Raw genomic sequence first — 22,781 nt, 5'->3', positions numbered from 1 at the left:
TGCTCTTTAGTATTTTACCACCTGGGTTAGGTGTCGGAAAATGAATGGTCTGCAGGCCAACCCAACTAGCTGTATGTTTCTAAAGCCTATAAACTAAGAATGGTTCTTATAATTTTAAAGGGTTGGAGGTGGAGGAGGAGGAGTTGCATCATAGACTGTATATGGCCCGCAGAGTCTAAAACACTATGTGGTCCTTTATAGGAAATGCCTGTTGACCCCTGACCTAGACTATGCCAATTTCTGTGCCATAGGATTGCTTCGTGTTCTGTGTGAGGAAAAAGAATATTCATTTTGTAATATGGGTGAACACATGGAACAGAGGAAGCATTGTAGGAGGGAGAAGATAGGGAACTTGGGTTTGGGATGTAGGGAGATTGGGTAGGCCACACGTGCTGACTTCGACACAGCTTCCTTAGGGCTTCAATTCAAAGAGGCACGTAAGAGGTATAAAATCTCTGGCATGAGTTTCTGAAACAGTCTTTCTGACATTTTGGCTGGAGATACAGTACTGGCCAACCGATGTTGTCATATTTTGGGGACATTTTATCTATAGCATAAGGAATCTCGGTCCTAAAAACCCTTTCTTAGTAACAATGGTGTGCAAACAGAAATAACTCTGTGTGAACTCTTGTCCGTGAAGATAAGTCACTGGCTCAGCATCCCATTTACATGACTTCATGTCTGGGTTGACCAAAAACACCCATTGTGATGTTTATACCATAGAGATGGGGTCCTGCCAGACACAATGCCCCTTTATCTAAAGCCATCCAAATCCTTTTTCCTGTCTTTATCTTTCTCTAGTTATCTCTGCTCCAGATAGCCAGGTGATGGCTGCTCAAAATAGAAACAGCAGAAACAGGGTCACTGTCACTGTGGTTAGGGGCACATCATTTCAGCATGTTAAAGGGAAGTTTGAAATTTGTCATTCATGAATTATATTTGTTAAATGTCCACAGTATTTTGGTACATTTAAGGAAGTGAGAAGAGCAGCTTCTGTCATACATACCACACCGTCAATCAATGCACTTTTAGTAGGCATCTATTATATGCTGGGACTGGTGGGGGATATTGCCTTCAAAACCCTCCAGTGTTCTTGTTGCTATGAATATTCATGTACCGCTTTTTATACAAACTTTACCACAACCCTGTGAGTCATTTATCATTATTACCATCATGACCATCATCATTGTTCATTCTGTTTTATAGATCAAGAAACTAGCAATGAGAGATTCAGTAAATTGCCATGCATGATGCAGCTAGATGTGTAGAGCTGGGACTCAAACCAGACCATCAGATTCTAGATTCTGCATTCTGGATCCTGGATTCTAGACTCTGGCTTCTGCTTCACTGCCGTTTCTCAAACCCATAGCTTCCTCTTGGGCCTAATTTTGATGAATTAAACAATGGGATTATCACCATCACTTTTTATCAGCTGTTAGTATACTGGTGCTCTTAGAATAGCTGAATTCTGTATGCTTGTAGGAGCCAGTTAGGTAACAACTGTCCTTCAGAGTTCCAAGAACTTCTTTGTCAGTATCAGTAGGTTTGAAGCCATGGAGTTTAGAGTCCAAATCTATTCTTAAAATATTGCAGGAAGAAAATGTTCCATATAATTTCTATTATAATCACTGATCTAATAATATAGCTCACAAACCAGTGACTCAATTACTAGAATATGAGGGAATCCCTGAAGACTAGGGATAAAAGTCTATCTAGATAACATCTCACAATGCTTCATTCATTTGTGGATGAGGAGTCTGAAGTTCAGAGTTGTTAAGCAACATGTGCAAACTCATTTACTTGTTCCTGATGAGACTTGCACCCCTTTTCTCTAACTCAAAGCCTAGTGCTCTTTCTGCCACACTGCCTTGCATACTGCAGATTTGCCTCTCCTAAGCTTTGTAACTTACATGAATGCAACCATATTCATTCAGCATCTGTTGAAAAAGACAGAAAGAAATAGATAATTTAAAAATGACAAGGAATGCTACCCTGACTTCACTCCACAAGCATATCCTTAAAGAGGCATAGCTTTGATTTGGAATCTGTTCTTGCCTCTGGTAATCTCAAGTGTTCAGGCCCCTTGGTCTCTCATCGTGACCATCTTCTACCTTTAGTATGGCTCTGGTGCCTTGTAATTTTTATCCTTTTTTGTACAGCTCTCAGCCCAGTACTTATTGCTCAACCAAAGAAACAACAATCTCTCTCAAACTGAAGGAATAAACTGGTTTTGTTGGGTATCACAGAATTGAATATTGTAGGTGTACTGGTCCCCAAAATTCCCGATAGATTTTCAAGGGGAATTAATGTTGAACACACTTTTCTTCCTTTACATTGATTTTAAAATGTAGGCTTTGCCTCTCTCCCATTCTCCTGGTAAGATGGGGCTTCCCCATCTCCTTATTAATCATAGCTCCTGTTTTCCAGCAAAATATGACTTAATCCTTAGAGAGGGAAATGTATTTATTAAATATTTAAACTCTTATTTAAGCATTTTTCCCCTTTGCATAATACTTCCTTTTCTTTCTATACTCATAATTGTCCTATACACAAATTATCAGTTTAATTAGTTTGGCAATTCATTGGCTACATGAACCCACCTCACTTTCACCTGATCTCTTTAAGTCTTTTATTATTAATATGTTTATGGCTTATCTCCACACCTAGACTTTACATTACTTGAGGATCAATGTCTTGCATCTTAGATCTTATTGCTATAGTGCTTTATATACACAAGGCCTCTAATAAATACCTAATAGTTTGGACAAATGCCCAAATAAGCATCCCGATAGAAGTAACATGATTAAACTCTCCTCATACATCAGGATTTTGTGAAGTACTTTATGTATACCATTTCAAAAATGCTACGGGTTAAGGCATTTTAAAGGGGAAAGAACAACTCAAATCTGAAAACTGAGCCTGGAAGAAATTCTCTGAGTTGCTAAATATCAGACTCCTAGTAAGTATAGAGGGGCCTCTGTTTCTGCATGCTGTGTGCTGTGATTCATCCTCTAGTGGGTATGCACCACTGATGCTCGCTGAGAGGAAAGATGAGGCAAGCCCTTGCACAAGCTATTCCCTCTGCCTGGGACATCTTTTCTAGCCATTATTCATTTGTCAAGATCAAGGTTAAATGTTATCACCTCTGTGGAACCATCCTCAAACAAAATTTGTTTTTCCCGCTTCTAGGCTCATACTCTATGCCTTGCAAGTATGTACTGTTTTCATTCACTCCATCACAATCCTGGTTAATTTTGGTGGTAAATATCTACTTGTCTGTTTTCTTCACTGAAATGAAAATCCTTTATAGATAGAGGCTGTGTTCATCTAATCTCTCTATCACCAACTCCAGTAGGTGCCTAATTAAAATAATGAACTGAATTCTCCCCTTTACCACGTGAGTTTCTTCTCATGACCCCTTAAGGAAAAAAAATTCCCAGCCTTCAGCTGTTTGCCCGCAAAATGCCTTACTGATATGTGCAATCTGAAGTCCTGTGTTGTAAAATGATGCATTGTGTTTGGCATGGACGTTTGGAGTTGAGGAGACACATCTGTACTGCTGTATTTCCTTTTGTATTAGTCGTGGAGGATGAAAGAAACCAATCATTCTTTCAGGCTTTCCTTTGTGAGGTTCTGAAAATGCAGTACACAACAGGCTTATAAATTATGTCACCTCCGAAGCCCTAATGAGTTAGCTAGCGGTGATTCCATCTTTGAGGCAATGTCTATAATCATCAGATGATTCCTTTGGCTAAGACCCCAAAACTCCCTGAAGCATTTGCTTTGAGCATAGCAGTGGGAAATTTCCCTCACATACTCCTACATGCTTCCAGGCAGTAAAATGGTCATAAATTAGATGCAAATGAGTACATCAGCCCCTCAATCGCTGGGTGTCTTGATTCCTCTTTTCCAGAGTAGAGGGAAGCAGAGCTAACATCCTTAGCATATGGACTTGCAGAGCTGGGTTGGTGACAGCAAAATGCCCCAGCCTCCAGGCTTTAAAGGAGCTGGCAGAGAAAATGGATGACTTTCTGCAAAGCCCTGGTAGATCTTTGTAACCTGTGGAGAGAGGTAGTGAGTCTGGCCTGTAGTTTTCCATAGTAATGCCTAGGAAAGGTGTCTAGTCCCACTAGCTTAAAGTCAAAGGATGCCCTGGTGAGTGCTTACAAGATTCCACAGACTTATAGCTTTGGAATGCTAGGGCCTCAGGGGGCCTTCAAAACCCTCAAGACTTCTCTATACCCCCAGACTTTGAGATAGTATTGATTTCTCCTTCCCTTTTCACCATTTCATGGCCAGTCATGTGCCAACCCCTCAGGACTATCTGAGGACATCATTTCAATATGTTCTCTCTTCTCTGGATCCCTTGTCACCCTCTCCCCTGTCTTCATTGTTCACACTATGCACTGATTTCCTGTTTCCCTTTCTCTGGTCTCTGCCTGTATCTCCTTTCAATCCATGCTCACACACCTGCTATTTGGTTATTTAGTTTCACAAACAACAGAATAATATTAAAGAAACAGGAAATGATTTTACAGTCAGACATACATCATTCAGAAGGCCTGCTTTACCAGGTACAAGTCCCCTGACACCTAGGCTTCAGTGTTCCTTTTTTTTTTTTTAAAGAGTGTATATATATTCCTTAGTAGGATTATTATAAATTGATATCATGTATTTCAAGCAACTAATAGAATATCTGGAATGAAGGGGATATCCTGCTCCATTACCATGCTAATCCCTCATCAAAGATCACAATGGTTCCCTATTTTGGAGATATATGTAGGTATATTGGATATATGTAGATATAGCTCCAATATGTATATAGCTCCCTATATGCTGACTATAATGGCTTTTATATCGGTCCATAGAATAAAATCCAGACCCCTAACCTGCATTCAAGTGAAAAAATAAGGAGATCCAATCCATTTCTCTCTCTAGTTGCTTTTCCACTCTGACCCTTTAGTACTGGATGCTTGAGCCAAATCACACATCCCACTGTGCTTCAGGTTCTCCTTTCTCTTTGGTTTAGTTCTTGCTATTTTCTTCACCCAGAAGAACATTTTCTGAATGTTGAAATCCTCTCCATCCTTGAAAGCCCCTTGCAAATTCTTTCTCCACAAACTCGGAATTAATCACTTCCTCACTGAATGAGTCATACATTACTAACTTTTCTCTGGAATTTGTCATTTTCCTCCTTGTATTTTTGTTAATGCATACACATATCCATTCTCTACTTTAGAGCAGGTACTAAGTCTTATTTATCTACCTACCTCAGAAGCAAGCAACGTCAATGGCACAGCATATGTACCCAATACATGTCTTTGAATTCAATTAAATTGGGTTATGAGACCTTGAACTACTGAGAGTGGGACTCTTGTCTTTTAATCTTGGAATTATCTATTTCTTTTTTTAAGATTTATTTATTTATTTGAGAGAGAGAGAGAGTAAACAGGGGAAGGGATAAAGGGGGAGAGAGAGAGAGAGAGAGAATCTCAGGTAGACTCCCCGCTGAGCCCAGAGCCCTATGTGGGGCTCAATCTCACAACCCTGAGATCATGACCTGAGCCAAAATCAAGAGTTGCATGCTTAACCAACTGAGCCACTCAGGTGCCCCTGGAATTATCTATTTCTAATGCCACCCAGCTCTGCATTCAGAACCTCTGAGAGGATTGCAAGGGTCTCATGGGCACCTGCAATTTTGGGTGAAGTCAGGATCCTCTTCTTCACTTCAACCAAGGGCTATGCTGAATACTCCCGTGGAGGGTCCAGATGCAAACTTTCCATCTGGTCTATTTTGTGTCAGGGCAGAATTGTACTGTGGGTGCCGAGAAATGACCATACATTCTTGATTGGTGCAATAGCAACTCAACAGATTTCTAGAGAATGGCCCTAGGAAAGATGCTCTGTTTCTTACCTAGAACTTTACAATCCAATTAAGAAACAAAGGTACTTTCTTCCTCTCATATTACCTTTATTTGTAGTCTGAGTTTGCCTGGGAGCTGTAATGATTGCCAAGTGTTGTACAGCTGAAGTGTCACAGGAACATGTGAAGTCTATCATTTGAAGAAGGGGGTGAGGGTGGGCAATGCCAACTTCTGCCATTTCTGGGGGCCAAACAAGATGAGGCAGTCTTTCATTATAGCAGGAGAGAATTTGGCTAAAAGTAAGGAGGAACTGACAGATAATAAATTGTTTATGCAAAAGCCATGCAAAACTAGTATAAAATCTCTCTATTGTATCTAGAAAACTTTAGGATACATTTAACTCTCTATACCCAGTACACTGCTGACATTATAAAGATGTGGAAATAGACCAGGCATACCTATTGGTCCTGCCCTTATATGTCAAAATAAAGCATAATCAAATGTACAAAGCCATAATTTCCTCATCTGCAAAATAGAGTTGGTAACAAAATTACCTTTCCCATTGGAAAAATAAAATTAGTCATGCAACATGCTTAGTGCACTGTCAGGCATATAGTAAGCACTTAATAAATGATAACTGAGGAGGAAGAGGAAGATGAAGATGATGATCATGAGTGGAAAAATGGCTACAGATATAAATTATTTCCTAAGGGAGGCAGCTGGGGTCTCCTGCAGGAAACATTTGAGTTAGAAGCAAATGACTTGATTGAATCTGACTCTGAACTACTGGCCACATGACTTGGGGGAAGTTAGTGAATTTCTCTGGGTCTTGGTTTTCTTCCTCTCTATGTGTCTCTCCCAAAATTCTTATGAAAACTAAATGAAACAGTCTATGAGAGTATGTACCCAAGATTTGGTAAATACTAGGCAACTCCATGTTGGAAATGGGTAAAGAATAGACATTTGAATTCCGTTTATCCATACCAATAAATAAATAAATAAATACATAAATACATAAATAAAATGATAATTAAAGTAGTCAACATAAGCTCATTTGTTCCACTGGGAAGCCCAGAATGCAAGCCAGTCCTACATCTGGGCCAAGTCACCAGTCACTTCATGGTATATTTTGACAAATACCAAGAAGGTCTTTTCATGTCGTCCTGAAATTCCACTAAGAGCAGCTTTCTGTATTTCATTGACCCTCTCTCCATGACCTTTTACATAAAATGCAAATTCTCTTATTAAGGGTTAAGATCAAATTCTTAATGTCTTAGAAAGGAAAGGAAAATTGCTTCAATGAGTGTCTCTTTATGTTCTAACCCCTAAGGAGGAATTCCTTATTGCTTTTAAAATAGACTATATACTGTATTCTGGAGAAACTGGAAGAGGTGAGGACACTGAAAACAAGCAAGTTTTCAAAGCTGCAATCCCCCTTTCATTGAGTGAATGAGGGCCAATGGTTGTGAGTGAGGCAAAAGGTTTTGCACACTGAGGCTCCCTGGGAACTCCTAATAGCTACAGGCATAAACAACCCATTTAGTGCTTGCTGTTGCTATTACATAGCATTTTCTGTTAAATTAAGGAATCTAACTTAACAGAAATTTAAGGGTAGTTGTCTTCTATTTCAGATGTTTTTAAGGGTGCCGGGAAAGCAAGAATATGCCACTAATATTTCATAAAACTATCCTGGGGGAATTCATAAAAATGTACATGCACAGGAGTCTTCCTAACTATGCATGGCAGGCAATGGAAGCCATTGAACTTGAAATGTTGAAGATATCAGGATGTCCTTGCACATCTATTTACTGTCCCAGCTGAACTCTTTCCTCCCTGCTCTTTATTCATGTGCAGTTGCCCACCCACAGCAAGCTACAGAGCTTCACATCCTTTCTATCACTGGTATTTGGAACAGAGAAATGCTGCTCGTTTATTTGCTCTCCTCCTTTGAAGAGTTATTCCCCTCACCTCCAAGTTGTTAACCATTCCTATCAGAGCCAGAGAGATGGGGTTAAGAGAACATGAAAAAGAAGTGGGAGGGCCAAGGCTAGGCCCAGATTCCAGCTTCTGTGTTCATCTAGGTCCCTAACTGCTGGCTCCATTGACTTCAGGGAATTAGGCACAGGTGAAACAAAGTTGGTGCTTGCTGATGTTATCAAGAACTTGCCCTCCAAAGATACCATGTAAGACCTGGCCTTCTCAGAGTTCTCTCTTCATGTAGGTGAAGTATGCCAGCCAGACCAGCTATAGCTTAAGGATTATCTGGGATTCTACTCAAGCCACCATATCATTAATGGTCGGCTGCTTCCCCACAATACTCTGGTTCCCTTTTTCTTAACCCTGATTTAAATGTATATTTATTGGTTGTTCAACCCCCTACCCTAATATCATCCCAGTTAAGCTTCTTGAAGTCAAGAACTTTGCTTTATGAAGTGCACAGAAGGTTTTATCTATCTACCTATCTACCTACCTATCTGTTGCAGAAAGGAAAGAAGGGTGGAAGGAAAGAAGAGAGGAATAGGTTTTTGTGAAAGTTACATATTATTAATCATTTGGTAGAAAATGTCCTTAGGAAAGTCAAGATGTGTTTGGATCTCTTGGGCCAGTATACTAGAACACCTGAGCATAGGTCTTGATGCCTGTATTTGGACCCAGATGGTCCAGATGATTCTAGACTTGGATAATTTATATGTGCTTCTTCAAAGGACTTTCTTTCTTTCAAAGTGCTTTAGATTGTATATTAGTTTGTTATTACTGCTGCAACAGATTACCGCAATTATAGTGGCTTAAGACAACAAAAATTTATTATAGTTTTAGATGTCAGAAGTCTAAAATTAAGGTGTTGGAAGGGCCATGTTCCTTCTAAGGAACCATGTTCCTGGGGTGAATCTGCTCTCTTGCCTCCCCAGATACTATAGGATATCTGCATTCTTTGGCCTGTTGCCCCCTCCTTAATCTTTAGAACCAGCAGTGTGGAACTCCTCTCCTCTCTGACTTCCTGCCTCCCTTTCTTTAGGGATCCTTGTAATTATATCAGGTCCACCTGGATAATTCTGGTTTACCTTAAAATCCTTAACTTAGTCACATTTGCAAAATTCCTTTTACCATGTAAAGTGACACAAACACGGATTCCAGGGATTAGGCATGGAGACACCCTGGGTGGGGGGCATTTTTTAGTCCATCAAAGAAGGATAATTATCCTCCCTGTTTGTTAAGACAATAACATGATAAGGACCAAACAGACCATACAATGAGCAGGAGTACTTTGTACACTGTATTCTATCCAGGGCATACCAATGATGACCAAGATCATCCCCTTCTTTCTGTGTGGCTCTGTCTCCTTCCTATGGAGAGGCCATTGATTCCTAAGACATTCTATTGAGTCTTCAGACATCACAAGAGCAAAGCATACTGGTCTTTCATTGTCTTCGTTAAGTGGACCCTTTAAGGAGTAAGAAGATTTTTAAGATTGTGCATGGGTCTTGAACTTTAAGACAGCATCTCTGTCCATAAGTAAAACATGGATCAATGAATGTCACAGGCTCTGACTAATTTAAAACTTAAAGAGGAGTTAGCAATAGACATGGACAGAGGAGTACAGTGAGAAGGGTCGATATGTCCCAATTCCTAACATTATATAATAGTTACCAAATTCAAGTCCTTCCTATGTGACAGGTACTGTGCTATGAGCCTTAATAACATTATGTCTAATCCTCTGCATATCCATAAGATGCTGGACATCTGTGTATCTGCCACTGCACTCATACAGGGCTAGATGTACACTTCGGCAGTTAAGGCTTATTGGATAAATATAGTGTTCTTATATTTGTTAAGAGCCTATTTCCAAATAAGGCAACACTCACAGGTGCTGGTGGTTAGGCTTGAACATCTCTTTCTGGGGGAGTCTTCAGGGCTGGTTGAACAAGAGCTAATGAGTGAGACTCATTCCCATGCAGCCAAGTTTAGGCACGTGGTGATGAGGGTGACACACATTTTATATTTCAGTATGATTTGGGGTTTTATATCCAAATACCTCTAATTAGGCCCTACTATAATTCCACAGAAAAGTGAAATTTCTAAGATGAATTCCTATGTTCTGGTTTAAGACCCAATGTTGTGAGCCTGTGTAAGTCATTCCCGAGTTGTCTAAGATCATGGATATGAAAGTACTACAAAACTAGATAATCTATACAAGGAATGGTGATTTCCTCTAAAGGCCCTATTAATTAAACTCAATGCTGATTTTTAGCCTTCTTCACTGACTTGCTGTGGTACAGAAAGTCTTTTTCTACTGGAAGCTGGGCCTGGGCTGGACCTCAAATACATAGAACTTCCCAGACTGTCAACAAATCAATGAGAGTGATTGACTCCTGGTGAGCTTGCAGCTTAACATGACCCAAGGGTCTTTCTTTTTCCTGGAGGCCCAACACCTTGCCAGTCACTCCTCATTGGCAGTTCACCCTGTGGCCTTGAACGTACTCTCTCCACGTGACCCCAGTGCATCTCCACCTGTTTATGCTGCCACTCACCACTCCCTCCCCCCGCTTCCTGCCTCTTCGCAGTGACAGCAAAGCAATGACAGCAAATGGCAGTGGATGGAGGATTGGAATGATTCCTTTTCTTTTGATGTCCCCCAGCAACTTTGCCTTCCCATCCAATTAAAAAATGTCTTTACTAGCCAATTATAAGAGGCACTTGTATCAAATTAATTTTTTAAAAAAGTGTTCCAGACTATCATGATTTCTTAGAGTTTGATGGTGTCAAAGCCTTTTGCCTACAGCATAGGCCCAGGTTTTGGGGTCAGACCTTGGCCTTGGATGAGGTGCACAATGTCTCCAAGCCACCCTTATCAATAGGACGTGATTTATTACAGAACTTTCCTCACAGATTTTTGCACAAAAATACTGAATTTGCAGGCCCTCAGTAAATATTTGTTAAATGACTAACATAACATAATAAAATAAAATTTAAAAAAATTTGTTGAATGAATGATCAAGTGGGATTGAATGAGGTGACGCAGATAAAACATGTCACACAGGGCATGGTACAAAATAGGTGTTCAACGCACAGTGCTATTACTGTCACCTATAGTACTGTTTCCATCTAGGTGGCTATCCAGGCCTCTTCATTGTGCGTCCTTGTCCCTTATTTGTCATAAGAACTTTACAGAGTGATTAAGAGCTTTGACTCCAAAACTGGAATCTCTGGATTTGAATTCTGGCTCAACCAGCTATGTTACCTCGGGCTAGTTATTTATTCTTTTCTGCCATTGCTTCCTTGCCTGGATGATAAAGATAATAATGTGTATTTCATACAATTATAAGGATTAACTGAATTTATACATGCATTATGCTGAAACTAATGTCTCACAGGTAATAAATACTTGATGAAATTAATTTCTATTTTAAAATTCTTATTGGAGTCCATCTAGCTTGGTTCTTGGAATGTCCGTACATAAGGAAGATTGCTCTAAAGGTGTTCTCCTGGCACATAACCATGTTTCACTTTGTAGTATCCCATTGGCCTCTTTACAAGTCTTTGTGGTATTGTCCCCCTGGACCATGACTTACTCCAACAACATGGTCTTTCTTTTTTCCCCCCCTTCCCTATTGCTCCTAGCATATTGCCATGGCACCTTGCTTAGTGCTTTTTTGTTGACTTTAAAAAAGTGTGTTGTGGAATTGACATAAGATGAAATCTTTTTAATTATGAAGCTTTAAATCTCACAGGGCCTGGGGCGCCTGGGTGGCTCAGTTGTTAAGCATATGTCTTCGGTTCAGGTCATGATCCCAGGGTCCTGGGATCGAGCCCCGCATCGGGCTCCCTGCTTGTGTTCCTTCTCTCACTGTGTCTCTATCAAATAAATAAATAAAATCTTTTAAAAAAATCCCACGGGGCCTTAACTCTACTCTTCCTCATTTTACAGGTGATAAAAATGGCCCACAGAGGTTGGAACTTGCCCACAGATACCTGGTTAGTTGGTAGCTGATTCTCAGAACCAGGTCTCTTGGCTTCTAGTACAACACACCTCCTTCACCCATTAAACAAACATTTAGAAAAAAAAAAAGATTCATAGCATATGGATCCTAAAAACTGTCTTAAAATATATAAAATGAAGATCCTATGCTACAGATTTACCAGTGGTGGTTGTTGGAAGGTAAAAGCCACCTTCTGCTGAGCAATCACCCCATCAAATAAGAGATACGAATGGGTCTGATGACCTGAGATCACCCCCTGATTTTGTTCTCTGTCTGGCTGAGGTACAAAGAGAGGGAAGTTTGGCAATGAAAGAAGAATTTGCAATTGTGAAAAGCAGGGTGGTATTATAGGATGCATGTTGGACTGCGGCCAGCATTTCACTTCTCCTCACTTCCCTTTGACCCTTCCTTGCCTGGTCACTTCCCCTCTTGGAGTCTCAGTTTTTTCATTTTTTGAATAAAAGGATTGAAGCCAGCTGATTTCTGGTCCTCTTCCCATTCTACCATTCTGTGATGCTAGCTATGGATAAATGCTAAGTAGCTCCTCTGTGCACAAGTGTTTCATTTATTATTAGCTCCTGCTCCAGCTAGGAGGTTCTGTATTGCCAAAATTCTTTTCATACAATGCATCTCTTTGAATGACACATGGATAACTGTTAAACATGACTGTAATGTGAGAATATGTGTTAAATTAGTGTAAAAACTGCACGCCTCACAATTTCCAGATGCCAGAGTCTCGTAATGTTGTCATTTTTCTTTTTCTGCTCAGATGTTCATACAAACGGAAGGCAAATGGGTGCAGGCACCATCCCCCAACAGCACATGCCTTTCAGCTTGCTTCTACCAGCTTGTTCCTGGGGCTTGCATACTCTCTATGGGCTCACCAAAGGAAAACCGACTTTCAGACTCTCACGGCACTGCAGCAATGCCTCCCTTGTGCATTGCTGAAAATATTGGCTCCTATGTAACTTTGAACACTTGAAAACACAGACAGCTTGGTGGTAGGTAGTATTTACCCAAATTAGAGAAATTAAACTCTGAACTGTTCAAGTTTCAAGCAATCAGTTCCAGTTGGTACACACGCAATTCTAACCTTAGGCATCTGAAGAGAAAATGTGATTTTGGCAGCAAGAGTTGCTAGTAGGAGCTTAAGTCCCAATCAACATAAAATGTACATAAGTGCCAAAGCTGAATATTGATCAGGTTTTCTTTTGCCTACTTTAGATCAGCTGAGATACTTAAAGGCTGTCTTCTTTTATCAGAGAAGAAAAAATACACAAACAATTTAAAGAAAAAAATAAATCTCCTTTTTATGGCATGAAGAAGTTATTAAGCCATAATAGAAAAGCTATAAATTATCCTATTTATAAAGTCATTGTCACTTTAATCCTTTTATTAAAGATGAGACCAGATTCTTTTGTAATGGACACTTGGGAAGGAAATGTGCTTTTCCTTCTGAAACCTTATGTAGCTCAGCTGAGCTACACAACTTCAGCAGGCCTGGTTCATGTTGTACTCTATACATAGATCCATCGAATAGAATGGGATAGTGCCCTCTGGGGGTGTTCAGTGGGCCATCTTTGACCAAATCCAAATGCGAACATGGGATAAAAGAACGAGAATATGTAGATATGTTATATATTAATTTTTTAAGATTTGTTTTATTTATTTGAGAGAGAGAGAGCATGAGTGGAGGGAGGGGCAGAGAGAATCTCAAGCAGACTCCCCACTGAGCGTGGAGTTGGACATGGAGTGCAATCCCAGGACCTTGAGATCATGACCTGAGCTGAAATCCAGAGTCAGCTACTTAACTAACTGAGCCACCCAGGCAGCCTGATATGTCATATATTTTGATCATTATGAGAATCCAATGGAATATTCAGATGAGAAAACTTGAGACTCCAAAAAGTTAAGCAACTTGCTCTAGTAGGAAGGTGGGCTAACTTCAGAGACAAACAACCTCAGAAGCTCGGTATTTCTACACAACAAGGGGTCTTTTTCTCACATCATATTCTAATCAGATATTTAGTAGGTGGCCTTCCAAGTAGAGATTCAGGGACCCAGGTTCCTTCTATCTAATGGCTCCAGCATCTTATGAGCTCAGCATGCTGCAGAAGATCCTCTGCATTAGGTTTATAGAAAAAAAGAGAGAGGAAGCCTTGAGAGTGTCCTGGAAAATTCTGAGTGGAACCAGGATGGAAGTGGCTGGCCTGTATCACTTCTACCCACATTCCATTGGCAAGAACTCACTCAAATGGCTTCATCCCACTGCAGGGGAAACAGAAATGGAGTCTTTTGGTGTGCCCAGGGTAAAAAGGAAATGGGTTTGCTGAACACAGTGCTTTGTCTTTGCCACTTGCTAGCAGGATTTGTAAAAACAGGGATCTCTTCTCTGTACCTCCAAATTCTATGATCTTTCCACTATACCAAGCTGTGGGATCATCTTCTGAATGATTTTTGACCCAAATTAGAAGAACAGGCAGAGGTACATACTAGTGCTTGGGGTCAAAAAGAGAGACTGAAAAGTCATCCAGATGTTCCTAAAATTCTTTATTTTGCTTATGTGGGCACAAATTTAAATATTTGACTGACTTTTCTAGATCTCATTCACATCTAGCTTAGACATTACCCAAGAGTTTCTTGAAGGTATTTGGACTGGCTGTATTTTTGATGCAAGATATAATCTTGGGAAGGCTCTTATCCCTGCCAATTTCCCCTTCTTTCTTTAAGGCTTCATCTTTAAGACTGTAGCTACTTCCATTTTTTCAACTATACACACCACATGGTTGACCTCCACACACTCTCATTATCTCTTTCGCACTCTCTCCTGACCTGAGGGGCTAACACCCAGCTGCCTACTGACTCCCTCCTCAGCATCCCACATGCTCCTATGGCCAACTTATATAACATTGAGTATTTTTTTTTCCCTCTCGAAACATATCTCTATTACCATCTTTCTTGCTACTTAGATTATTGAGTTGTGATTCATCTGCATCAGCAGATCCAGTTTTATGGGAACTGAAGCTTTAAACATTTCTTTATGAATACAAACTGGATTCAAATGTAATTATTTAGAATGAGGAGAGCAATTAAAACAAGTTACAAATTAAAAATCCTGATAAATGCTATAATCCCACAATTCATTAAAATAACATGTAGTTTTATTTGTTAACTGCCTGTCACAACTCTGTAGTGTTTTTTTCTTACATTTTTTGGCCTTATAAAGAGAAAAATAAAGATAACTTCATTTTATTTCTATCACTGCTGATAGCAATTGGGTTTTGTTATTAATATCTTATTGGACTCTTTTTAGCTTCTCAACTCATCGATCATGTTATATAAACTTGCAGAACTTTTTGTTGAATTTAAAAAACTTCTATCATAGTTTTTTCACAGCATTTATGTTTTCTTTTGAAGTGATTTGTCATAAATGTCCTTGGAATTGGCAATACTTGTTAACCTTGGTAGAGTCCCTGCCAGGTCCTTGGAAGGGGTCTGTACAAGTCAGGGGCCCTGAGTTTGCATTTTATTAACTTCACAGTAAATCTACACTTCTTTACCTGTGTTCACCCTCACTCTCTTTTCCCACAAATAATCAATTGCCAAAGTACTTTCAACACTTTCCTCATAGTGGACTTTTTTCTCCATTCCACCAACCTTTTAAAGACCATGTTATTTTAGACAGGAACCACTGCAAACTTTTCACCTGAGGACTTTGCCTCCTCCATGTCATTCTGAAAAATAGTTCCAAATTAATCATTTCCATTTTTTTAAACCTTCTTATCTGCCAAGTTAAGTTCAAAACCTTTTACCTGATTTTTCAGTCCATGTATAATCTGGTCCCAACTCGTCTTTCCAGTCGGATCTCCTGCAATTTCACTCTGGTCCAGAGGTTTGAACTTCACCCAGAAAAGGTTTACTAACATGCCATCCACTCCATCTTGAACATGACTCCCCCTTATATTAGAGGAATAAAATGGTCTGCATCTTGTAAGTGCCTTGACCTTCCAGAAAGGAGAAGGTAGCACGCACAATAATTAGAGAGTTCAGATGTAGCTTAGTGACACCTGATTCCTTGTCCTTCTCCATGATCTTTAAAACCACAACAACATTCTAAGTACTATAATTCTTTTTTTTTAGTTTAATTTAATTTAATTTTATTGTGTTATGTTAGTCACCATACAATACATCATTAGTTTTTGATGTAGTGATCTACAATTCATTGTTCTCGTATAACACCCAGTGCTCCATGCAGTACGTGCCCTCCTTAATACCCATCACTGGGCTAGCCCATCCCCCCACCCCCCTCCCCTCTAAAACCCTCGGTTTGTTTCTTGGGATCCATAGTCTCTCATGGTTCATCTCCCCCTCCAATTCCCCCCCTTCATTTTTCCCTTCCTTCTCCTAATGTCCTCCATGCTATTCCTTATGTTCCACAAATAAGTGAAACCATATGATAATTGACTTTCTCTGCTTGACTTATTTCACTTAGCATCATCTCCTCCAGTCCCATCCATGTTGATGTAAAAGTTGGGTATTCATCCTTTCTGATGGCTGAGTAATATTCCATTGTATATATGGACCACATCTTCTTTATCCATTCATCTGTTGAAGGGCATCTCGACTCTTTCCACAGTTTGGCTATTGTGCACTTTTCCATTCAGTAGATCACAAGCTCCATGAAGGCAAAAAGTGTTTGGTCTGCTTTGTTCATTGCTATATCCCACTGCCTGTAAGAGTGCCTGGAATACAAAAATTTCTGGAAAATGCTGAAATATTGGCCACATTTGCCTGTGAGATTTTGAGAAATTACTAATGGTGCAAAACCTTGAGTTTCTTCATCTATAAAGTAACAATTATCATAGTAAACATTTCAAACAATTATTGTGAAGATTTAGTGATTTAAAGTCAACTAAAGCTTTTAGCAGAGTGCATGGCACACAGCAACTGCCAGTAAATATTATTTAACATTTTATTTTAATTAGAACCTGCACGTAGGAGTGCTAAGAAAGCAACAGCTTGGGATAGCAGAAAGAACTTGAGAATTTGAGTCCCAAAGGGGCATAACTACCTCTGGGGTTTTGAGGAACATCCTTTGATTTTCTGAGCCTCAGTTTAATGTATCTGCACAATGGGAATAATGAGAATAATGTTGCCATAAAGTTATGATGGGGATGAAATGAGATCTTAAAAAAAAAACAACAAACCTGTGCAGTCCTAAAAATACCATTATTAGGACAGATATTAGAGTAGGAGGACTTTCTCTGGGCCCCTCATAGGCAGGCAGAGTGCCTGCTACTACTTACACAGTATAGAGAAGACATTGAGTATCCTCAGTGAAATGTGCTATGGAAGCAAAAGGTATCATTGTTTTAACTGTAAACTCAAAACTGTTTTTACAGAATGACATCTATGATTAACACTTCTAATTTTGGAGATAAAAAGAAATCTGAAGATAATTATTTGAACTAATTTTACCAGACAGGAATTAAACTTTAATTTTGTTTTATTCCTAGCCAACTTTGCTCCTGGCAGAATCCAAGGAGATCTTTTTTCCCTTCTCACCTACTTGTTTTTAAGGGTTGGGTAGAGAGCCTGTTTTCCTCTCTGGGAAGGACACATGCCAGTGCCAGAGGATGAATGAAGCCAGATTGACTAGAGGTTTCAGAGCCTTTGAAACATGGCCAAGGCCAGATTTGAACTGGAATAGGAATTTCTCCAAGCTGCAATAAACAATAAAAATCCAAAATAGAAACTACCATTGTGATGCAAAGAGGAAAGCAAACACGATTAGCACAAAGCCTTTCTGGAGGGAGAAACCTGAAGTATTGAAATGATCTCAGTGGGTGCTACATTGATTCCATGGGTAGGCATCATGCTTAGTCATGTAGCAGCCAATAGTTATGACCAGACCCCATGAAGAGGAGCTGGCCTCAAATCCCAGCCAAAACCTTTCATTTTTGGTGATTGTGGTCTAGGGGTCATTGTGGTGGAGAAAAAATCCTGTTATCACTGGTAAGGTATGACATCTCTGCCATTAGGACAAAACGCAAATTGTCTTCAGATAATAGGGGAAGAGAATCACAACATTTACTAGGAGATTTAGCATAACGATTATGGGCATGGGCTCTGGAGGTGAGCAATTTGGAATGAATCCTGGCACCACTCTATAGGACCCATGTGATGTTGACCAAGTTATTTAACCTCCAAGCCTCCTTGTTTCTTCCTAAAGCATGAGGACAATAATTGCAATACCTCGCAGAGCTGTTGTGAAGATGAAATGAATTAATCATGGAAGGCGCTTAGAAACACAAGTCATTATGTAAGTTCTTTACCTGAACTACCTCTGTCAATCCTTACAACAATTCTCTGAGGCCAGTTTTGCTATCCCCATTCTATGGATGAGGAAACTGAGGTTCCTAACTCAATTGCTAACAAGACAAGTCTTCAAGAGGTTGCCATAATGAGAGATATCTCTGTCATTTTAGAGTGGGGATGAGGACCCTCAAAAGGAAGAAAAGGGACATTCAAAGCAGAATCATTTCTCTAAGACCACCTCACTGAACCATTGATTCTGGGTCTTCCCTTCTCTGAAGAAAATTTAGGAGTTCCTTCCCATTGGACTCCTATTTCCCACCTTCCCCTCACCCTCCCCCAGCCCTCTATCACAACTGTGGCTCAAGACAGTTCTAGAACAACAAGAAACATTGTAAGAGAGTTCTTTCAAAAGGAAAGCTCACTCTATAAATGAAGCAAGCGGAACTAATGAATCTGATTATTGAACAACTGTGTTAAGAGCATCACTTGAGTTACTGGCTTGTAGGCTTTCTGGTTTGTTTAGAGGCTAGCTGTATTTCAAGAAGTTCTTTCATTGTTCCTAAGAGAATTCATAAGACTACAGGAGCTGGAAAGGAAGTGAGGGTTCATCTAAACAAGCCTCCATGGTTGACAGATGAAGATGCTGGGGCCCAGGTAAGGAAGGAAATTTCCTAAAGTTCACACAGTTACTTCAGTGGCAGAGTACAAGTCGAGTGCTCTCCACATTATTCACCACCTCCATCCCTTTCACCAGACTGAACTCTTTGCAAATCCCCAAATAAATTTTCTCAAGACTCTGCTTTGACATATAACACATACTAATCCTGGAATCCCAAATATATTACTACTTTTTTGTGTTTTTTGTTTTGTTCTGTTTGTCTTTGCTTATCACCTCCTGATCCATAGTACTCAGATGAAACATCATCTCCTCCAGGGAAACTTAACATCTTATATGCTCCTACAGTAGTCTCTGTTTATCAAACCCATAATCTGATTTAATTATGTCTGTGTATATGGCAGTCTTTACTGGAGGCAAAAGATCATGTCTACTTTGTTTATCACTCGATTACGTGTGTCAGGCGCCATGACTGGCATCTAGATGGAGGGTCAAATACTGGATGGATGGATAGTTGGGTGGATGTGTGGATGGATAGATAGAAGCATGGATGCATGGACAAATATGGAGAGTCTCTCTTGAAAATGTATGGAATTACCCGCAACCCTCTACAAGGCTCAGAAAACATGAATCCTTTAATCCTGTTATTGGCCCACCAGATGGTTCTGTGATATTTCTAAAAGCAGGGGAAAAAGGCATGATCTGATCTAGTAGCAGGTAGAAATCAAATGCCTCTTCACTGTGAGCTTTGACTGAAAGCTTTCACTCTCTATAAGTATTTCCTCTGAATACTTTTTCAGTGTGTGTGTGTGTGTGTGTGTGTGTGTGTGTGTGTGTCTATACTCATTGATTTATCCCCTTCAACCAAGAAATAGAAAGAGAAATGTATATTCAGGAATCATAAACAGCCCCTTGGATAGTCAGAAAGGTAAAATACCTTCAATGTGAACCTGTCCTATTTTATGGGGAGTCAATGAGATCTGGACAAGCCCTAGTGGCTGCTTTGGTTAAATACCACCTTGATTTAAAATCTCTGCTATTGGGAATTCCATGTTATATATGCAGCATCTCAGCCTTGCCTACATTTCAATTCTGAGGCAAGAAAGAAAGAACGCTTCTGGGTTCTTTGAATGACAGAATAGTAATAGACCGTTGCATTTTGACTTTTAAATTAACCATAATTTTGATTTTCTTTATTCTGTGCATCTTCTATTTTTTAGTCTCATTAGCTCAGAAGGTCAAAGTTGAGATACCTGTCTTGACAGTCAAAATGTGGAACAATAAATCCATGACAAAAGCAAGGCATGATATTAATTGTATATTAAGTTTATAGGTCTTTGAGTCATTCATTCCTCTGACAGTGGTAATGGGAATCTTGAGTGCTATTATATTTCCTTCATGGCAAAGATTATAAAAGGCGAGAGGAATTACACATGCTTCTACCCCATCTTATCAGCACTCAGACAAGGTCTACAAATGTGCATAATCGCAATGAGTTTCAAAAGATGTCACCTTGGTATTTTTGCTAATTTAATTCAATGTAACACATTTGTTGAGCATCTATTAAGTACTAGGCACTGTGCCTGGTGCTGGGGATAGAGAAATGAATAAGTAGATGTGGTCGTTGCCAATAGAAATAGGAAGTAGAGACATGCAGTTGGTTTATGTATTAAGTGAAATTTGTGTTCTTTGTACCAAGTAGATTCAGATATAGTTGCAGTTCATGTTTGGTACTAATTATTTATGTAACTTTTTTTTATTTATGTAAACAAGTCAGTTTACCCCCGGAGGCTTCAGTTTCTTCACCTATAAACAGAGCCCATTTGAGCCTTTCTGTTGGAAAAGTATCTGCTAAGGGTGACACTGGAACTGGAAGTCTGGGTTGAGAGTCTGAAGTAATAGTCATAAATCCCCAATCTTGAATCAGTGTGTATGTAGCAGGTTGTTTCTTTGGAGTATCATGGGCAGCATCCTTCCAGTTATCACCATTTCATGGGAGACTCTAAAAAGATATTCTTACCATAAGTCTATGTCAAAGACTTTTACCCCATTCTTTGAAAACATTCAGTGGGGAGGAGAGAAAAATCAGTTGCAACACATGAGGAGCTCGTGAAACCATCTCTCCTCTCTCGAGGGATGCTTTCCACAGTAAATTAGGACAATGTGGTCAACTTTAGGGAAGTTAAAATACTAGATATTTCCTTAGTATGCACTAAGTGAATCATTATAATGAATGGGTCTGTTTTTCAATTGTTTTAGACCATCGCACTGAATACTCCTAACTATTCATTAATGATAATTAGGGTCTATAAATGAGAGATTGCAAGAATAGCACTTGCAGCTTACTTTTTTTTTTTTGATATGACCTTTTCATTTTTTTAAATCTTTTTATTAACATATAATGTATTATTTGTTTCTGGGGTACAGGTCTGTGACTCGTCAGTCTTACACAATTCACAGCGCTCACCATAGTACCTACCCTCCCCAATGTCCATCACCCAGCCACCCCATCCCTCCCACCCTCCTCCGCTACAGCAACCCTCAATTTGTTTCCTATGAATAAGAGTCTCTTTTTTTTAAATTTTTTTAAAAGATTTTATTTATTTATTTGAGAGAGAGAATGAGAGAGAGAGAGAGCACATGAGAGGGGGGAGTGTCAGAGGGAGAAGCAGACTCCCTGCTGAGCAGGGAGCCCGATGCGGGACTCTATCCTGGGACTCCAGGATCATGACCTGAGCCGAAGGCAGTCACTTAACCAACTGAGCCACCCAGGCGCCCCTGAATAAGAGTCTCTTATGGTTTGTCTCCCTCTCTGGTTTTGTCTTGTTTCATTTTTCCCTCCCTTCCCCTATGATCCTCTGTCTTATTTCTCAAATTCCTCATATCAGTGAGATCATAGGATATCTGTCTTTCTCTGATTGACTTATTTCGCTTCACATAATACCCTCTAGTTCCATCCACGTCACTGCAAATGACAAGATTTCATTTTTGATGGCAGCATAATATTCCATTATATATATACCACATATTGTTTATCCATTCATCTGTTGATGGACATCTAGGCTCTTTCCATAGTTTGTCTATTGTGGACATTGCTGCTATAAACATTGGGGTGCAGGTGCCCTTTCGGATCCCTGCATTTGTATCTTTGGGGTAAATACCCAGTAGTGCAATTGCTGGGTCATATGGGTAGCTCTATTTTCAACTTTTTGAGGCACCTCCATACTGTTTTCCAGAGTGGCTGCATCAGCTTGCATTCTCACCAACAGTATAGGAGGGTTCCCCTTTCTCCACATCCTCGCCAACTTCTGTCATTTCCTGACTTGTTAATTTTAGCCATTCTGACTGGTGTGAGGTGGTATCTCATTGAGGTTTTGATTTGGATTTCCCTGATGCCGAGTGATGTTGAGCACTTTTTCATGTGTCTGTTGGCCATTTGGATGTCTTCTTTGGAGAAATGTCTGTTCATGTCTTCTGCCCATTTCTTGATTGGATTATTTGTTCTTTGGGTATTGAGTTTGATAAGTTCTTTATAGATTTGGATACTAGCCCTTTATCTGATATGTCATTTGCAAATATCTTCTCCCATTCTGTTGGTTGTCTTTTGGTTTTGTTGACTGTTTCTTTTGCCGTGCAAAAGCTTTTTATCTTGATGAAGTCCCAATAGTTGTTTTTGCCCTTGCTTCCCTTGCCTTTGGCCATGTTTCTAGGAAGAAGTTGCTGCAGCTGATGTCAAAGAGGTTGCTGCCTGTGTTCTCCTCAAGGATTTTGATGGATTCCTGTCTCGCATTGAGGTCTTTCATCCATTTTGAGTCTATTTTTGAGTGTGGTGTAAGGAAATGGTCCAGTTTCATTCTTCTGCATGTGGCTGTCCAATTTTCCCAACACCATTTGTTGAAGAGACCGTCATTTTTCTATTGGACATTCTTTCCTGCTTTGTCGAAGATGAGTTGACCATAGAGTTGAGGGTCCATTTCTGGGCTCTCTATTTTGTTCCATTGATCT

The sequence above is a fragment of the Halichoerus grypus genome, chromosome 5 (assembly GCF_964656455.1).
Source record: "Halichoerus grypus chromosome 5, mHalGry1.hap1.1, whole genome shotgun sequence".
NCBI lineage: Eukaryota > Metazoa > Chordata > Mammalia > Carnivora > Phocidae > Halichoerus > Halichoerus grypus.
Note: the sequence above shows the minus strand (reverse complement) of the source record.